The sequence below is a fragment of the Corvus brachyrhynchos genome, unplaced genomic scaffold (assembly GCF_000691975.1).
Source record: "Corvus brachyrhynchos isolate BGI_N302 unplaced genomic scaffold, ASM69197v1 scaffold331, whole genome shotgun sequence".
Taxonomy (NCBI): Eukaryota; Metazoa; Chordata; class Aves; order Passeriformes; family Corvidae; genus Corvus; species Corvus brachyrhynchos.
The window spans coordinates 5,508,895-5,528,397 of record NW_008237229.1 but is presented as its reverse complement, the minus strand read 5'-3'; the positions used below and the strand labels follow the sequence as shown (position 1 = coordinate 5,528,397).

The 19,503-nt window shown below is 37.6% G+C and overlaps 1 long non-coding RNA gene across 3 annotated transcripts in view; it reads right to left on the bottom strand.

Annotated features, from left to right (window-relative positions):
• The window catches only part of LOC108445497, a 68,022-nt gene that overhangs the window by 30,242 nt on the left and 18,277 nt on the right, over positions 1-19,503 (bottom strand). For all 3 annotated transcript variants that reach the window (XR_001860384.1, XR_001860383.1, XR_001860385.1), the window contains 4 exons: positions 7,044-7,194; positions 4,069-4,129; positions 3,166-3,270; positions 1,568-1,706 (listed from right to left, as the gene is read on the bottom strand). This is a non-coding gene — a long non-coding RNA (uncharacterized LOC108445497). The remainder of the gene's footprint in view (positions 1-1,567; positions 1,707-3,165; positions 3,271-4,068; positions 4,130-7,043; positions 7,195-19,503) is intronic.

Below are 19,503 nucleotides of genomic sequence, written 5' to 3'. Positions count from 1 at the left end.
TGATTTATCTGTGACAGATTTAATGTGTTGGCAGATACAACTTTCAGTGTCATGACAGCTGTGCATGTCAAATCTCAAAAGTAGTTAGTATAAGTTCTCAGTTTATTGTTGCATATGAGCTGTTGTTTTGGACTTTCCTCACTGTATACCAAAAATTCACAGTCTAGCAAGTATTTTTAAAATATGTATACAAAGGATTCAATTGCAGGCTCTATCCTGACACAGTTCAGTGTAGGCTTTTTCTACCTTTTCTCTGAAGTGGCTCATAGTCTAATATAAATTGAAATGTCAATACCTTGTATGACATTTACCTTGGCCTAGCAGGAGATCAAGAATAAAATAATAAATGGATTTTCTTCCTGTTCAGCCGGACTCTACAGAATGAAGCTCATATTTTTAGCCAAGTTTTTTTTTAAATATAAATTTTGCTTATTTTTTGAAAGCTCTTTTTCTAATTTTTGCCACGATCCCCTGGATCAAGAAGCAGTAGCTGCAGAGACATTGGCATAGCCATATTCCTGGAAGCATCTGCGCTAAATCACCGCTCCTATGACGAAATGCTGAAGGAGCTGGAGCTGTTTCAGACTGAAGAAGAGAAGGCTCAGGGGGATCTGATCAATGTGTACAAATACCTGAAAGGAGGGTGTAAAGAGAATGGAGACAAGCTCTTCTCAGAGGTGCCCAGTGGCGGGACTGAAATACACGAGGCTCCCTTTGAACACCAGAGAACCCTTTTTCACTGTGAGGATGGCTGAGCACTGGCACACATTGCCCAGAGAGGTGGTGGAGACTCCCACCTTGGAGATATTCAAAAGCCATCTGGACATGGTCTTGCACAACCAGCTCTAAGCAACACATCTTGAGCTGGGGGGCTGGACCAGAACACCCTCTTCCCACCTCAGACACTTCTGTAATTCTGTGTTTCTGTGAAATCTGCTAAGATGGACTGTGTTTCATAAGACAGTCAAACCAGCATAAAAAAACCCAAGGTCTTTTATGGAACCTTTACCTATAGACCTAAATATCCTCGATTGTGTACATGAGAAGAAAGATGAGAAGAAAATTAACAAAGGAGGATAACATAAACTGACTGGGTTTTGAATCACAGTGGAAAAATGCCATAAAAAGACAAACAGCAACTCCCTAAATTAGAATAATATAATTCATAAATAGTTTAAAAGCATTTTTCACCATTCAGGATTTCTTTTTTCTGGCTATTAGTATAAACAGACATCCTTGGGTACTAGGAATGCCATTTAATGGCTTTCAAGGGCAAAATAAAGTTGCACTTACTAAAGAACAAATACATGAAGGTTGCCTACTGCTCGGTGATTTAACTTCTAGAAATATTCTGCATTTAAAATTTCATGCATTTGAAAGATTTTTTGCTTTGCTTTGTTTAATTACCAGGATGCCAATTCATTATTATAGCATCCTACTAATGATGGAGGGTACATCCTTTATTTATCCCTATCCCTTTGTTAACCATACTTATGAAGTGCTACGTTTCAAGAACTGTAATGACCAGTGAGAAAAAGTGCTTATTTTAATTATTTAAATTACTTACCAAATTTGAAGCCACATAAGTCTCCAGGAAGGCAGCCTGCCTAACTGAAAGCTTGCAGCTGCAAGATGACAGTGGGCACACCCTTCAGTTACACTGAACTGCATCTCTTCCTCCTCAGTACACGTTCGGAGAACTTATTCTACAAAACATGTAAGGATGGTTTCAGAGGGTGTCCCGAGGGCTGAAGTTGATAAATTGTGAATTACTTTACCTGGTAATATTTCATTCCTGATCTGTATTGTCTGTGAACCTCTCCTAGTAAATGTGGAGCTTTTACACTCCCTAGACAATCTGTCTGCTGCTGAGCCCTCTGAACTCACATTTTTCTAGGCAACAGGCAAGCAAATCTGTGTGAGTAAAAAAGAACACAACCCACCTCTACTAGGTAAGACTAAAAACACTTTACAGGTCTACAGGAACTTCCAAGAGATTTCATTTTTAAAGCCAATTAGGAAGTTTGGATTTTGGGGGCATTGGGGGAAGCAGTGGAACATGTAAACAGAAAATCACAGCTTTCAGATGCTCATCAGCACTACAGAAGCATACGGCTGCAAGTTTATGCAGTGTATTAGACTGTTCTATGAGTAAAAATGGCATGCCCTTAAGGCATATTTGCAACAGAGTATGCTGCTTTAATAACTTTCAATTTTGTTAATATCTGTAGTTGCTAGATAGAATGTATTTTTCTTATTACTCCGTGGATGGGCTTTTTCCCTCTTTCCCCTATCCTAATCCAATATATCTTGCCATATATAATCTAGACAGGGCGAGTAGTGCCCAGTCTGAAATCACTTGGAACGGTTCCCGAGCGAGCCGCGCGCTCACGGCGCTTTGGGACCGGGGCCGCCAGGAGTTACCGTCAGTGCGCAGCGCCCTCCTGTGGCCGCTCCCTGGAACTGCAGGAGAGCTGCGCGGCTCTCCCGCCCCCGCGAGCGGGAAGGGGAAATGGTGCTGGCACTGATGATCCGCCAGAGTCGGCAATTTGCAAACCTCTCTTTTCCCCAGCCTTAAAGAAGCATTAATAAAAGAGTAAAGCACCAAAACCATTAAACCTAATTGTTAATTTGATGGCATATGAGTACAAAACACAAACGGGCAGACTGTCCAAAACCTGCCGAGATACTGCTTTGTTATGTCCTAATAATCACTCTTGGTAAATCCGATTAACGACCACGGTAGATGACAGAAACATTTTCAGGTCTTTCGTTTCTTATAATAAAAGAAGGATTTTTATCAAGAAATAATACATGGGACATGATATTATAGGGGAAAGTTATCAGGAAAAACTTCATGCTCTGATCTAAAACAGCAGAGCAAGACTACTTTCAGGGAGGCATAGGCAAGGCAAGGGTAAATTGTCTGGAGGCTGCAGCCACGCAGCTACTCAGGGAATTGCTTGGGTTCTGTGGCTCCTCAGAAGCCCTTCTTTGGCCTTAATTTGCAGTGCATCAGAGAAAGCAGATTCAGTCACAGCTCTGGATAATTACTTGAATTAATGAGACAGTCCCGCAGCTTAAAAATACACAAATACACAAAAGAGATGTTTATATCAAATTAACATATCCATTTAAATAAAATCCTGGTAAGAATCTACTTACAGGGCACCTGCAGACCCCCTGGCTGGGAAGGACAGGGTGTACTCAGGACACATCACATCCTCATGTGTGGAGGCACCTCTTGAAATCAGCCTTGGTTAGGGACATCTTTAAAAAAGATCAAGCAAAAATGAAAAAAACACTCCAGTTTTCAAGATTCTCACACTACCCATCCTCTTCCTTTTACTCTGGTGAGAGTAGCTTATTTCTGTTCCAACTGTATTTACATCTAACTAAATGTTCAGTGGCATCAATGATGAACTCTGAAGGGATTCAGCTCCACACTGTCTGCCTTGATGCAGACATGAGCAAAACAGCAAACAAATGGAAAATATGCTCGGGTTTTCAAAGAGAGTCAGGTCTCTCTGCCAAAAGAGACAAACAAACAAACAAGCAAAAAATGCCACCTTAATTCATCCTTCACTGTTGCACAGAACTTAAAAAAAATACCAACCAACCAACCATCCAAACCCAAAAAAAAACCCCCCAAAAAAAAACAACGGAGCAGACTGCCTGAGAAAGCTCCACTGAGTCCCTTTTCTGCATGTTTTGCTAGTTCACACTCTCTTTCTCCTGCTATCTCTGCTTTTACTACACACACTTTGCCCTTAATTACTAGCACAAAGCAGTACAGAAATGTAAATGTGCCGTCATTTGGAGAGAGGGAAAGGAAACAGACCTATATAGGACATCTCAGTTATTCGTGGTCTCTTGAAAAGCCCTGCTTTCACTTGTCACAGACCGAATTTGTCACCTTAGGGCTATGGTGAAACCCACTAGTGCCAGCAGAATTCAGGCACTCCAATCAGGCTCCTCTCCATTAAAACAAGCAGTTTCTGTATGTAAGTCAGGAGAAACCTGTGAGATTTGTCCATTGCTACACCCACAGAGATGACCAGAACTTACCAAACTGCACTGATCTGAGGGTTGCTGCTACATGCAGAGCGCCATGCAATCTTCCTAGAGGCTGTGTGGAGTGGAATGCAAGTAGCACCAAAATCAGACACAATTCATAGTTGTTTTAAATACTAAAGTTTTATAGACAGATAAAATACCTGTTTGAAAAAGTAAATTTCTCCATCATTCCTCACTTTGCTGTAAGATTTATTACACATATAAACCAGTGCAGTGTCCTCTAAAACCTACAAATTTTACATAGTGTCATGTTGTATCAATCTTTGAATAATTTAGAGCAATAGTATATCTGAATGCTTACAATAAGGACAAGTTTATGGAACTTAGTATTTACTCTGGTGTTATGGGACAAAGAGGAAATATACCAGTTATAATTGCTAAACCATAAGAGAAAATATTTCCAAACAATCAACTGGATAATACATTTATCTTTTTATAATATATATACCAGATTCTACAAATATTTTGCAACCTTTTTTTTTAGTGTGACATATTTTTAAAGGTAAAAATAATATATTATATGAATTAAAAAGCTTGTGAAGCCCAGTATATCACAATTCCCAAAACTGAAGAAGCAACTTGAAATCACTTTATATACTTCACTTTCTAGAATATACTTTTAGGTTTATTTTAATGTAAAAATGAGAAGTCTAGCTCTCTAAATGTGACTCATAATTTTGGTACATGTTTTACCACTCCTGCTCATTTATACATCTTCTCCTGACATCTTTAAAAAATTATTATAATTAAGCTGAGTGCAAACACAAGTCCAGTCCTGTTACATTTACTATGAGGAGGCATTTGTAATCTTTATTGTGCGATTTTCCCTTATACTACTGCTTTCTCTAGGAAAGTGCTTGAGGAGGATATTCCTGTTGCAGTTTTCTCTGGAGACTTCTGCAGCTGGGTGTGGTGAGTTTATTCACCAACCAACCAAAAAATGTTAAGCATAACACAGCACGACAGAGATACCAATCTCTTAGACTATTTAGTTTATAACTAAAATTACAAAGCTTTCATTTTTTAGCATCAATGTTGATTGCCACAGCTGGTAATGAGGCATGAGTGCTCACTTTTCTTGTAAAGTCTTGAAAATGCCAGAGGAAATAGCAAACACTTGTTTCTCTCTCTAGACAGATGCTATCAGTTACACAGACTGGCTAACTGTGGATGTTGGTTTGCTTAGGAACTGAGTATTCTCAAAAAGAAATTGAAAGCAACCTAGGAATTCATCAAGAGATCAGATACAAAACCCATAAGTCACTAGAATCTGGTTGAGAGCAGGAAAAACTATCAAAAGCATCTCTGTATTCCTCTAACCACTAGAAATACTATCTCTACAATCTGTATTCTACATATATGTCCATAGCACATAAAAAAAGCCCTTCCTTTTCATTCGTTTTTCAGAACTGGTATTCAGAATAGTGATAGATCCTCTATCAAAGAAAGAAGACCACTCTAGAAGGATATTTCAATCTGCTTCTCATTGCTAGTCAATAGACTGCCAGATAGTAAGATGTCCATTTTAACTGCAACTTTCTTACTGAAAATATATGTAAGTGACTGAGCTCTGAGACAGTGTGAAAGATCTCAAAAGATTCTTGATAAGACAATTTATGGAGTTGCAGTCCCTGCTTGTTGCCTTCAATCCCCTATGAAAACACATCCTGTGCTGCAAGTCAGTGAAACCAAATGAGTTCTTGTACACTCTGGTTTGGGCCCAATTTGTATTGAAACTTATCACAGTGATAAGGTAATTATTTTTGTTTATTTCTGCTTTATATTACAGCAAAACAGAGTTAAAGAACTGGAACTGTTTTTCGGTCTGATGCCAAACAAGTTCAAAATCTGACAGGCAATTACCTTTTGGCACAAAAGTAAACAAAGAAACGGGAATGTTTCATGCTTTGTTATACATCTTTAAGTGCATTTATTTGCAATATAATATGTACTTAAAAATCTTGCTCTGACTAAATAATGTTTTATTCCCACTACTGGCTTAAGTCTTGCAAAACAGGCTACTTTGCACAGGCTAACTCTCATGTCTGAACAGAAACTCAACCTCAGATCTGAAAAGTCATCTGGAAGAGTGGAATAACCCAGCAATACTTCAAGGGAGGTAGGAAATCCAAAAAATTCAAGAATACTTGAAGAGAAATTATCATCAGATCTGACTATATCTGATTATATTCTGTATCAGCACAGTAGCACAGGCATCTATTGCATTTCCAGAGGTCTAGTGCACGAGGTGGAATCCTGTTCCTTTTCTAAATATTGTCTTTTCTAAGGACATAGGCTATATTTCACCCATCACATAAAAGAGTTAAGATGCATAAAAATAGAGAGGTTTTTTCGCGTCTGTTTATTAGAAGTCTGTACAATAAATACATTGTTTAATGTAAGTGTCATTTCTGTGGGCTGAAGTATACAATTTTATGCTCTGTGTTAGATTGCTAGTAAAACCAAATATTTCTGGCACTAGTAAAATAAAGACTCTCTAAACACAGAAATGTGAAGAGAATGGCCCAGGATACCCTAGAAATAAGAGAAAATTATTTTTTAATACTGTAGAGCATTGAGAGCATGGTGGGAGTAGTCAGATTTTCAGAGAAAACCCTGCCATTACACTGAGGCAGTCAGAACTAAAATGTGTCATCTGCCACTTCTGTCTTATCTCATTGTTCCCAAAGTCAAACAGAAATCTAGCCAAAATTATGAATTTTCTAAACTTGAAAGAGTTTAAAAGTAACAAAACAAACGTGGCCTGAGAATGCCCAGTGTGTGGAGGGGAAGGGGCAGGTGGCACATTTCAGGCTTGGGTGACTTCCCATCAGGAAGCCAAATTTGTTAGCAACTTTGTCATGGGCATGTCAGGAGTACGATGTCTTTAGACATCTTCAGCATATGCAAACAGAAGAGATAATGTAAAATAAACATAACACATAATGTTTTCTAGTTAGTTATACCTGAATTCCAGTGGTGATCCCAGCAGGATTTCACTCCTGCATGGAGTTTGGTGCATCTCTTACCATGCAGTCAAAGATCAAGGTCTTTCTTCTCCATCCCTTTATACCTGGAATGATGCTTCAGAAAGCTTTGTTCAAAGGGGTTGTTTGTCTGCTAGAAAAATAATAATAATAATAAAAAAAAGACAACAGATAAAAAAAAAATTATGGTATGAGAGAGAAAAAGTATTATGGTCAATTTAAAATCACTTATCTCAAGGCAGCTTGTTATTTTCTTTTAAAATGTTCTTTTTCCTACTGTTCCTTACCAGGCTAATTGTGTAAAAGAGTTATATTCCTGGCCTATTGCAGTTGGTACTTGTTGTCAGTATAGATGCACTGGATAAATTCCCAGAGATCATCTGTGACTTTCCAAAGAGAAATACAGCAAATAATAGCATTTGCTTTCTGCTTCCTTTTTCCGCAGCTGTGAAAATTACATTTTCCTGGAATATTATTGCACAAATTCTGAACTCAACATTACTTCCAAGGTCCTCATAAGTATAATTTAGTCCAGTGGGATTCCACATAGGAGATCCAGATAGGTGCTGTACTATATACTTAGAAATTACTAAAAATGTGTAAGGGAAAATTAAAAAATTTAATAGACTAGATCATTTGACACACAATTGTTTCTACATAACTTACAGGACTATTTGCTGCTAGATTTTAGTGATGTGTCAATCAGAAGTTGCAGAAATTCTATTGCTGATAGTAAAGCCCTTGTATTTTTGGCATATTGCAGCATACTTCTCCACTGGATCAGAGCCTGAGTACACATTCGTAAGACAGACCTCTTAGTTCTGACAACTGTGTTGAAAAGCCTTTTCTCATGATAATGGGTAAAAAATGCTTTCATCACTTCATTTAAAGGAAGTATCTTGGTTTAGATGTTGGATCAGGTAGCAGTTTGGTTCATTCAAATGTCATTTTATCTTCAAATCAATTTCAAGTCAACGCAGTGATTAAATGCTTTCACTATCTATTTTTTCCAGAAAATAAATATTCTTCCTTCCTGTTAGAAGAGCAGCTTGTTTCAGCATCTTCAGAAGCAACCTGGTGAGAAAATATTTTAACACCCTTTTTCCTTCACAGCTTGCTTAGGTACCTTAGGTGTGATGCTCAAGTTGCTTACGACTGTGACCTTAGGTGTGATGCTCAAGTTGCTTACGACTGTGACTTCTTTCGATGCGTAGTGTTCCATACCACCACTATTTAAATTACATCTCATTTGCTGCCGATTCGAACATTCACACTGATGATTCAGACATTCATCTGAACATCCTTCAGGTAGTAGCAAATCACAAGTGATCCCAGTTGTACAGAACAGGGTTACAAAGAATCAATCACAGATGCATGCAAAGGTGGGTCACTGCCTCTCAGATTCGTAGCAGCATATAATAGCAGAGAGGAAATGGTGCTTAAAGTCATTTAAAGCACTACAGTTAGTGGCATTTGCCATAATACATTTCATCTGAAATTTCAGAGCATGGTGCTGCTGTACTGACTGTATTTTAACCACTAAAGTCAAATGTCAGCTCTTCGTCTGCAATCAAAGCAATGACTACAACACCCCCCAGCTGAGCTAGCTTCAACCAGCTATGATGGGAAGCAAATTTTAGTGTTCACTGAGCATAATCCCACTACTTATTTCTTGCCATTCCTTCAAGACCCACTATTCTACTAATTCTGAAGCGTGTATCTGTTGTTTTCAACGGACTGATGAGGTATGTAAGTCAAACATTCACTGTGCTACTTTGTGCTTATTTGGCTTCAATATATGAAACAGTAGTCATACTAATAAGCTAATTCTTCCAAATGTTAATTCATTAATTTTTTTTAATCACAAGTTTTCTCCATGATTCATCCATTTCCTAATTTTGATCATTCATTTTATATTATGTTATTTTTACTTCACTGAAAGAACACCAGATACTTTTTATGGATTCCTTGTTTTCTCAGACATTGTAGCAACTTGCCTCTGTGAGGCAAAACTGTGATGAGGCAAATAAAAATACTCACACTTAGCACTGAGTCTGAAGTTTTAAACCTCTCACAGAGGACTGAAATCATTGTTGGAGAACAGTGAGAAGCATTCACAATGAAGTGAGAAAAGAAAATGCAGTCTAAAGGGCTGGAAAATAGGTCACCTTCACTAGACAACATAAAGGACCTACAATGCAAAAAATTTTCTGAGAGCTCAGCCCCCTGTTGTACAAAAAGAGATGACACCATGAAGAAAGAGAGTACACCTGAAACCCAGCAACACACTGTCTGTCCTGCAGAACAGATGGAAGGGACATTGCTTTTCACTTTCATCTGCTCCAATTTATACGTGGTCTGAGGCTCGCAGCACTACTTAGGCACTACTAAAACATAACTCCAAAGTGCACAGTACTTTTATTACAAGGTTGTATCTTTACTAAAGGAAATATGAATATTTTTATTTTATCTCCAGATGGAGGGAAAACAGATATTTCTCAGTCTTACGTACATTTTTTTTCCTTCTTAAAAACAATAACCCTTTTCCAAATAATTTTGAAAATGTTTGGTTCATTTTCAGGTTGCATTAACTGAGTGCCTTTTCCTAATAAGCAAAGCATTGAAGCACAAATGCCAGCTTCAACCTTGCTTCCATCTCATGCATTAATACAGGCAAAATTCAACTCTGTAGCCCAGAGTATGGGAAAACTGAAGAATATGTGAAATATCTGCATCAACAAACTGTTAAATTTAACAATCAAATTACCAAGGATTTTTCCACTAACTTTTACCTGTAATGACTAAATACCATTTTTTGAGAAATCTATCCAACAAAGTTATCAATGCCTATTCTAAACTGAAATTGTTGTGTGCCTGATATCTGAGCTATATGTAATCTCTTTTCCTGCAGAATGCATATTTACCTCTATTTTGTTCAATTAAAGTGTCTCCTTTAATCTACTTGCTCTGGCACTAAGATATGTTAACTGTCTGTTCTTTAACTGCTTTGCCATAAATAATTAAATTAATTTAACAAAACCATGATTTTCACATTACTCTCTAAATTTCATATAGGAAATACTGTATCTTGGCACCATAAAAAGTTTGCACTCCTAAGATTAAAGAAGTGTCACAAGATAGCTGGATTAGCTGAAATGCTCACCACCCCATCTGAGGAGTAGTAAATGGACTGTTACACCTAAGCTCACTTCTAAGATAGACAGATTCGCATTTGAGAAATCTTTTTTCCTTTCATCCCCAGGTTTGAAAATATGTGCACTGGTTAGATAATTTACATAAGATCTGACATTTCTTTCTAGCGATTGGGACCATGCTTACATCATTCATCATACTGTATCACAGGTGATGATATGCTGTTACATACAGACTTTGTAGGTACCTTAAAATACAGTTCAAAAGGTCTTACAAGGATACTGGCTGTCTACTTTTCAAGAACATAACCTTAATATATCAGTGTATTGCCATTTTATTGTTCTTATTAATATGAATGTTTTCTCTCATATAAATTATATTCATTATTATATGCTTATGTCCAAACTCCTGCTCCTTAGTTTTTCTGTTTAAATTATTCTTGTACATAGAAGTTAAGAGAATTTTATCTAAACATTTCCAAAATACATTTGGGTTCTGTACCTTCCAAACAGTCATTGCGATAGGCCTCAATATAAATGATAAATAGTTTAGCACAACAAATATAAAGCTGGATCATAGCCAGTCTTCAAAACTATACCATATACTTATGAATATTGTGGACAGTTCTGCTTAAGCCCACCTACCAATAAGTAACTGGTTTGTTTTCTAATAATAGTTTTAAACTTCTACTGACATACTCTACTTCAGCTAAGTCTACAGAAGTTGGAAATCCCCCTGGGTACAGAGCAGTCAGTCCGAAGCAGATTGTGGGAACACTAGTGTGAATGTCAAGGCTCACAGCAGCATCCAAAACTCAGTTGCTCCCCTACAGCATTTCTGCAGGTTTTCTGTGTTGTGGTTAACAAAATAGGACTGCAAGATTTGCAAGCATTAAATTTTGCAATAATAGTTGCACAACAAATTTAGGTAAGGAGGAAGAAAAAGGCCAATAAACCTATCTAGAGTTTTGAAAATTCATTTATTGTCAGTATTTGCTCACTGCCATTTTATGCCATTTTGAATTCTTGCTGACCCTGGAAAGGCCTACTATTTGAGAAAAAGATTAATACAGATTACAGCAAAGATGACTGTTTCTGACATACATAGAATTATTTCCATCCCATACAAAAAAAGCAGGACTGACAAGTACCACTGGTCAAATTACTGATGAACTTCTTAGCAGAGTTCAATAAAGACTGTTTAATAAAGACTTTATGAAATGTTTAATATTTCATGGAAGCTTTTCTACAGGATCCTTTCACTAAACTGATAGTAAGCTTTAACCATCTCAGGTCAGCTCTGTAAAAAGTTTTTGTAATTAGAATGGAAGAAAGGAGGAAACTTAACATTTTGCATATCATCGTGTATATTTAACACTTAGAAATTTCTGTAGAGACATTGATGTAAAGACAATCAGAACTTATGAATACAGAAAGTACCAATAGTATGATTAAGAAGAGAGAAACTGGTAAGGTAGAAAAGTTAATTTAGCTGAAGCAATACAGGATAGATATTGAACAGTAACTTCAGCTTTTAATTAGACAATGAGACAGATGAGGTCAGGTTGGACAGAACTGTAATTATCCTGACCTAGTTGCAGATGTCCCTGCTTATTGCAGGGGGCTTGGACTAGATGAGCTTTAAAGGTCCCTTCCAACCTAACCACGCTATGATTCTATATACAATGGTATGATGGACAGACAACAATGTGGACCAATCCCATTACAAATCTGATAAAGAAATGTATCATCTTACCCAGATATGAAATGAAAGTCAATATTTTCTGGGGTTTGATGCTTTCTACTGCATTGTATTTGGGGCTTTTTCTTTTATAATTGATCATTTTAACAGATTAGAAATCAGTCTATCAAAATTGTTAAAATAGATCTTGTGGGTAAGGTTCCCTGTAAATGTTTAATTAAGGTCTCTCTCCTTACACCTCTTATTTCCTGTGATGCTGAAGGCCATTCCTGGACCCATCATTAGTATACTTCCTGAGTGATAATCATTAAGTATCTTTTTCCATTTCAAGGTTTTACTGATATCTTGAAATAAGAATAGACTTGTTGCACAAGTTAGTTAACAGGTCTTGTGTTTGTGTCAGGAGAAAAGAGGTGGTAGAAAAATGCTGAGGTTCACTGCAAGATTTTTTTTACAAAAACTTAACAACAGCAGGGGTGTGAAGGGAGGGCAGGGTTGCCATCTATACCACTGAGACAACAGATTGATGTTACACGTATATTTGTACTTCGGGCCTGATGGGCTTCTCAGCTTACAGCGGCTGTGTTCAAACAGGAACATAAATGGGTCTCAGGTGGGATATGTGACAATGACTAAATGAGCTCAGCTTTCAAAGTGTCCCAAACAAAACTGGTGTAATCTCACTGCTGCTTATAACCAGCCTCTTTTTGGCAATAAAGCCTACTAGTTTACTATAATTCATACATAACTCAACCAACCTGGACAGGTGATTGGCTGGTGCAATTAATTTTATAATGTAATTCAAGTCCATACCAGCGCAAATTTAAGATACCAGAGAGATTCACCCATTCCTTTCTCTTTGAACCAATAGGAAATCTTCAGCAGTACCAAGAAACCAGTCCTATATTTCAGATAAAGAAAATCTGATATTTGTGGAAGCATAGCCTCCTGCTGTTAGCAGTATAGGAAAATCAAGGATTTGTTGGAAGAGAGGAAGCTTGCTTTGAAAACACACAGCTGAGACCATGATGATTTAACCGTTCCGGAGACTGAAGCTCCTTTTTTTTTTTTTTCCTTGTGAAACTACAGAAGAACTAAAGTTGTAAGAGATCGGGCTCAAAAAAATCACTCTAAAAAGCAGAAGAAGCCATCTCCTGGAAATGTCATTTCTTTTCTCATGTATACACAGCTCAAGAAGTATGTGGGGATATTGAACTCTGTGATAAACATGATACTCTAGTATTGTCCTAGCACAGCTCCTTGAAAAAAGCTGGTTTTCCTCCTTAGACCCAAATACTTCTGCAAAAGTTACTAAAATTAAGTCTGCACAGCATTAGTTATTCGTTAACCCTCATTGCTGCTGCTGGCGCTATTAATGCCACGTTTCCATTAGTAACTGGTGTGTTTCCTTCCATATGCTTATACTCACAATTAAATTGGAAATAGCCTTTAATTTTTCAAAAGAAACTAAAGAGGATAATTGGATTTTATTTTAAAAAATCACTCACAGCTTTTAATGCAAATGCATGGGTAACATCAAAGACACTGAAAAGCTTCTGAAAGAAATAATAATAAAACAGTGGATCAGTCTCACAAGTTTAACTGGCAACTTTTCCCCAGCCAGAGGGCCTGTTCTATTAAAATATGGCGAGTACATAGCAGCTGAAAAAGAATAAAGAGAATTTTCAAGAGGTGACTGCCAGATCAACACCACAAGAAGTTACTGAGTTTCATAAAGAAATGATACATCAAGGGTGGAGGGACTACAGAGCTGCCTTCCCTGTATAATTATCAGAGAGGGCAAAATGTGCTACAGGGGGAAAAAAGCCAGGGTAGCTTGCAGGCAGAGTAGTGCTGTAGTTGCAGTTTAAGACCCAGAGTTAAGATATCATAGCATCCCAAAATGATGAACAAAAAGTCCACCAAAAAAAGAAAAATTAAAGGAAGGATAAAAGAGGTAAAACTTTAGAAAACTGCAGGTCAAGACCAAGCCACCAGAGAGGTGTTAAACTTTTGTGATGATGAGCTCATCATTTGAGATTCACAAATGTAAGTCAATGCCAGTTGACATTTACTGGTATTTACATGCTTTACTGAGCTTTCAGATCTCAAACTCCAAAATCTGTTTCTTTCACACACTTCATGTCTTTCATCTTTTCTTGGTTTTTTCTTCATTTCTCTTCTCTAATGATTCCCATTCTACCAGTAACCATTCCATTTTATAAACCTGCATTTCAAAAATAACTATAGATCAATACTTGAGAAAAAAAAAGAAAAAAAAAAGCGACATCTACAGGGCAACTATTAATGATCAAAAGAACTTTACAAAAAATGTAACAAGATATAGGAAGGCATTAATTAAATTTACTAAAATACTTGAAATATCAACACCATTAAGTAAACATTAATGGCTATTTTCTTTAGTCTTGCCTATCCTTAAACTGTGCAAAGTGTTTGTGTTGATACAGAGCTTCATAAATATGCTGACCATTTAGTATTTTAACTCTCTTAAACTAAAAGAATGGAGTGAATTATTTTGTCACTGGTATACTAATGCATTAAATTCACACTATTCTGTAGAATTAGGTACCGTAAAATTTTCCAAGACTTCGGAGGATAAACTTTGGTTTTATTTCACTTGAAGGTCACAGAATCCTGACATGGAAAAGTTGTCATTGCAAGACCACTTGGTGATCTTGGAACAATCATTGTGACTGAGAAGGGTGCCTGAGGACAGGAAGAAAGAAAAGCATACTTCTATCTTCAAGAAGGATAGTAAAATAGACCCAGAGAACCCTGAGCCTTGGAAGGTGATGAAGCAAGTCATACTGTAAGCCACATCAACTAGAAGCTCATCAAGAGTAGTTTTCATGGTACCATCATTGGAAAGTGATGCTTGACCAATCTACTGATCACCTTCCATAGTGAAAGACTAGCTTAGGAAATGAGGACAGAGCAGAGGATACTGAGTACTTTGACTTCAGAAAGGCTTTTGACCCTGTCTGCCATAAGATTTTCAGAGAGAAACTGATGAGATATTCACTGGACAGACAAAGAGTGCGACAGATGGAAAACCAATAGAATGGAAAGGCCCAGAGAAATGGTGGTTGGTGACCCGTAACACAAACTAGTTGGAGGGCAGTAATTAGCAGTGTATCGCAGGGGTCAATACTGGTTCAAATCCTGTTCAATTAACGATCTAAACAACGGGGCAGAGTGTAGCCTAAGTAATAACCATGAAGAACTGCATTAGGACTAGCAAGTCTGACAGGAAACAGAGATTAGATAGCGGGCAATGAAAGAGACTGAAAACTGTCTGAGCTTTTGAGCTCTATGGGTTGGGATCAGAGACACAAAATCCCTAGTTGCAGGCTCCAAGGATTGCTGCTGGGTCAATCCTGTGTAACTGCTTCATTAATGACTTGGATGATGGATCAGTGCAAATGATATAAAATCAAGAGGAGTGGCTGATACACCAGAGCCATCTTGCCATTCAGAGGGACCTCAGCAAGGTTGCAAAATGGGATGACTGGAAATTCATGAAGTTCAACAAACACCAAATCCTGCACTTGGGTAGGAATAGCCTCACACACAGGACAGCGGGCAGTTGACCAGCTGCCAAGAAGCCTTGCAGAGAACTAGTACTGGGTCCTTCCTGACCACGAGCTGACCATGAACAAGCAGTGTCTCCTCTCAGCAAAGAAGGCTAGAAATGACATTAGGTCTGTTAGGAAAATGCCTCCCCGCAGATCAGGGAAGGCTCTGATGAGCCCACATCAGGAATATTGGATCCAATATCAGGCTCCTCAGTACAGAAGAGGCATGAACATACCGGAGAGTGTTCAGTAAAGGGCCACAAAGATGACTAAGAGAAGTCTCCATCATTCTTATCCACGTGTATATATACATATATGTACTCATGATGGAAGAGGAGGAGAAGAGGAAGTCAGACTTCTTGGTGATGCTCAGTGACAGGAAAAATGTCAGCGAACACCAACTCAGAGAGAAATTCCACTTAAATGTAAGAAAAATCTTTTTCACCATGACTTTTTTGGAACACAGGTTTGTCAGAGAAGTTGTGGAGTCTCCATGCTTGGAGATATTCAAAATACAACCAGACACAGCCCTTAGCAATTAGCTAATTAAGAGTTAACCCTGCTTTTAGCAGGAACATTTGGTTAGAGCATGCCGAAGACTCCCTTCCAACCTCACTGGTGCTGTGATTCAAAGTATAAATACCACACATCAGTATTTCAGATTTTTAGAAGTAGAAAATGTGACTTAAAAGAAAGCCCCAGAAGATGAAGTTGATTTCTACCTTGCTGCTACTGTATAATATTCACAAAATATTTGCCTTGATAAATGATTTTAAATCTTGGGATTATCTATTTATTTGCTGTGTTAAAACCACCTTCATTTTAGCCCACCAATACTGATTTTCAATTTTTAGTTTCTTTTGAACTTCAGAAGCAGAGAACTTTCTGCTTATTTCAAACCTGCTCAGGTGGGTATACACCAATATTACCAGAGAACTTGATGAAAATAAAGAAATAGTCCTGTGGCTAAAAAAAGATTGTGTTTTTTCTAAAAAAAACCCTATAAGCTTGCCCTGCAGTTAAACTGCTATAGCAAACAGTAATAGTCCATTCACATCTATTATAAGAGCAGTATCACCTGCAGTTTTATTGACTGTCAGAAAACAGGTCCCATTTTGCGAAACAATAAAAATCAAATTTAGTGTAAAATATCCCAAGGTTGTAGCCTGTAACCTTATAACATCAGAAATGACAGCAGTAAGCCTTTTTTTTCCCCTCCTTTTTTCACTGCAGATTCCAAAAGAAACCAGAGATTATATTCCAGAGCAGGGAGTGCTGCAGACACAGGCATACTACCATGCGGAGGCACAACAAAGATACCAAAAAATGTTCTCAATTTCTTTCTTTTCCCAGTGCTCTACACCTCTAGCCAATACAGAATGGCACAGCCTGTTAGTCCAAAACTGACAGGTAAATTTTAAGGACGAAACAAAATATAAAGCATTAATGACACAATATAATTTTGCTTTTCCTAGTCTTTATTAGTTCACCATTTGCATTCACATGAATAATTATGCAAACACAGGGAAAGAACATATGGGAAGTACAACTGAACTCCTCAAGTACAAGGTTGCTCTGTTAGGTTTGCATGGCAAAGTTTTGGTCTAGGAGGGGCTATGAGAGGTGGCTTCTGTGAGAATTGCCAGAAGCTTCCCCTGTGCCCAACAGAGCCACTGCCATCCAGATGCCTCAGAGGCTGAATATTTCACCCCAAAGTACTCAGTAGCTCCATTCATTTCATTTCTCAATTTCACATGCATGCTGAAGTTAGATAAAAGTTCCCCAAAATTAGAAACAGATAAAACATGCAGTAATACAGATTATTAGATTAAAGGAACTTCACAAAATAGAAAATTGCATGCTTCATGGAAGAAGGAGAGTTACATTTAAAAACAATGGACCATATTTATATTGGTGATCTATTGCTTTGTCTTTTCAAAGAGACAGAGTCTTATCTGTAATGGAAAGGTTATTTAAAAAAAGGAATGCCAACTCAGAATCAAACATTTAATAGTGAAATGTCAGTGTGAGGTGCACATATAAATTTGGCGTAGTCTTTACAGACGTCACACTGCTGATTGCAAGATTGGAATTTGTACCTGAAGATATACACACAAAATATTATAAACTTCTGTGAGCAATCTTTTATTTTCCATCAGTCCTGACACAAACAAATGGTGAAGAACTGCATGGGAACAAAAATTCAGACTACCCACCTACTCCCTCCCTGCCTTTCTTCAGCATCTATTTTGGAAAGGAGTAAACCTACTTTTCCTGCACTTAATACAGTGTTCGACTCCTACTCAGAAAACTTTAGGATGGAGTAAAAGTTTGTATCTGAGTTAACAATTTAAATATGGATCAAACACCTAAATGTACAACTAGAATCACTCAGATAGTCCAAAGGTGTCCATCAAGAGCCATTTCTTGTACCTTTCAGAGCAGGTACATTCCACTGCATGTCTCTTGCTAGATCCCAGTTAAGTGTTGAAAGGGACCTTGACCAGGCAATCAAATAAAAATAACTCGATATAGAAGATGGACTCACTTGATTCAATCAGAGGTTAAAGCAGGTTATCCAGTTTCAGGTTTGCCCAATTACCAGTTTGGGCTTTCTTTTTTAGCCCAGCATGAGTTCGGATTTGAGCCTTAGTCAAGTAAATAGCTGCCTCAAACAGGAGCTGAACAAGCTATCTTCATTAAAACTTCTCTACAGAGAGTTTGAGTGTTTGGGCAAGAAAAGAAAGGGAAGAGGGGAAAGTAAATGAGGCTCTCAAACTAAGAGTTCCCTTTCATCTAGGCAATGTAATGCAAATCTTTTCTATAATGCATTTTAAGATGTAAATTGGATTCAAGTTGATGTCCACCTGTCTTGAACCAGCAGGGATGTCTTCCCATTTTTATCAAAGCATTTCTCTGCCAATTACTGGCTGTTGTGACAGTTGGAGATTTTGTGTGTGTGTGCAGACTTTTACAAATACAAACTCATTAAAATTAGATCTTTCACCTTCTGATTCCGAGAAAAACTGTCACTGAAAAATATCAGGGGTCAAGTGATCTGTATAGTCTAATTACATCCTATAAGACCTAGAAGCTTATGTTTATGAGGAAAAAAAAGAGTCCTATTTTCTTGGTATTTTCCATTTTCAAAATTTTATTCTTTTTAAGAGCAGAAAATTTTATGTAATACAGAAAAATACTTATATTGTTTACTCACTGCAGACAACTAAGCCTCTATTCATTAAAGTAAGTTTTATTTAATAGCAGCAAACAAAAATTTCCCAATTAATTTAATTCTCTGCCATTCCATAGAAAAATAGATGTTCATTAGAACAGCTCTACAGAGCTCATATGCTGGAATTCACCACATCATTAACAAGAGATAACAAGTTCAGAGCAAGTTGCTACGATACCTAACTTGTTTAAAACCACAAACTTTCATTTCACTGGAAAAGAAAACAGATATGACTATAATTTGTTTAGCAGTGAAAAGGTAAAAAAGGGAACAATTTTTTTTCATCTTATGAAATTTTTCAGCAGATTGGCGTTAAAAGTTGTATTTTATTTTTCTTTTTTTTTCACAGGTTAAATTATTCTGTTGTAATATCATGGCATGAGAAACATTCATGACCAATCTCTTGCTAATACTCTGTATTTGAAATGAGCATTTGTTGGGGTTTCAGGAGTTTTCCTAGTTTTTTTCTGTTAAAGGAATTTTCCCCCCATACTGTTGCTAGGAGGAGGACAAATTGCTGGATAGTTAAAGAAAACAAAAAGCTACCCATTGGGGGTGAGGTGCACCTGGCTACTCTTTTGTTTCACCTGGGTGTGTGGGCAGTTCCGTCCCCGAACGCCGGAGAGGGAAGCTGTTTTTTCGTCGGCTGTTTTTTTTTTTTTTCCTTCTGCGGAGAAAGACCCCAGGATCCCCAGCCCACCTTCCCTGCCCCGCTGGGAGCCGGGCCGTGGCCGCCCTGCCCCGCCGCCTCTCT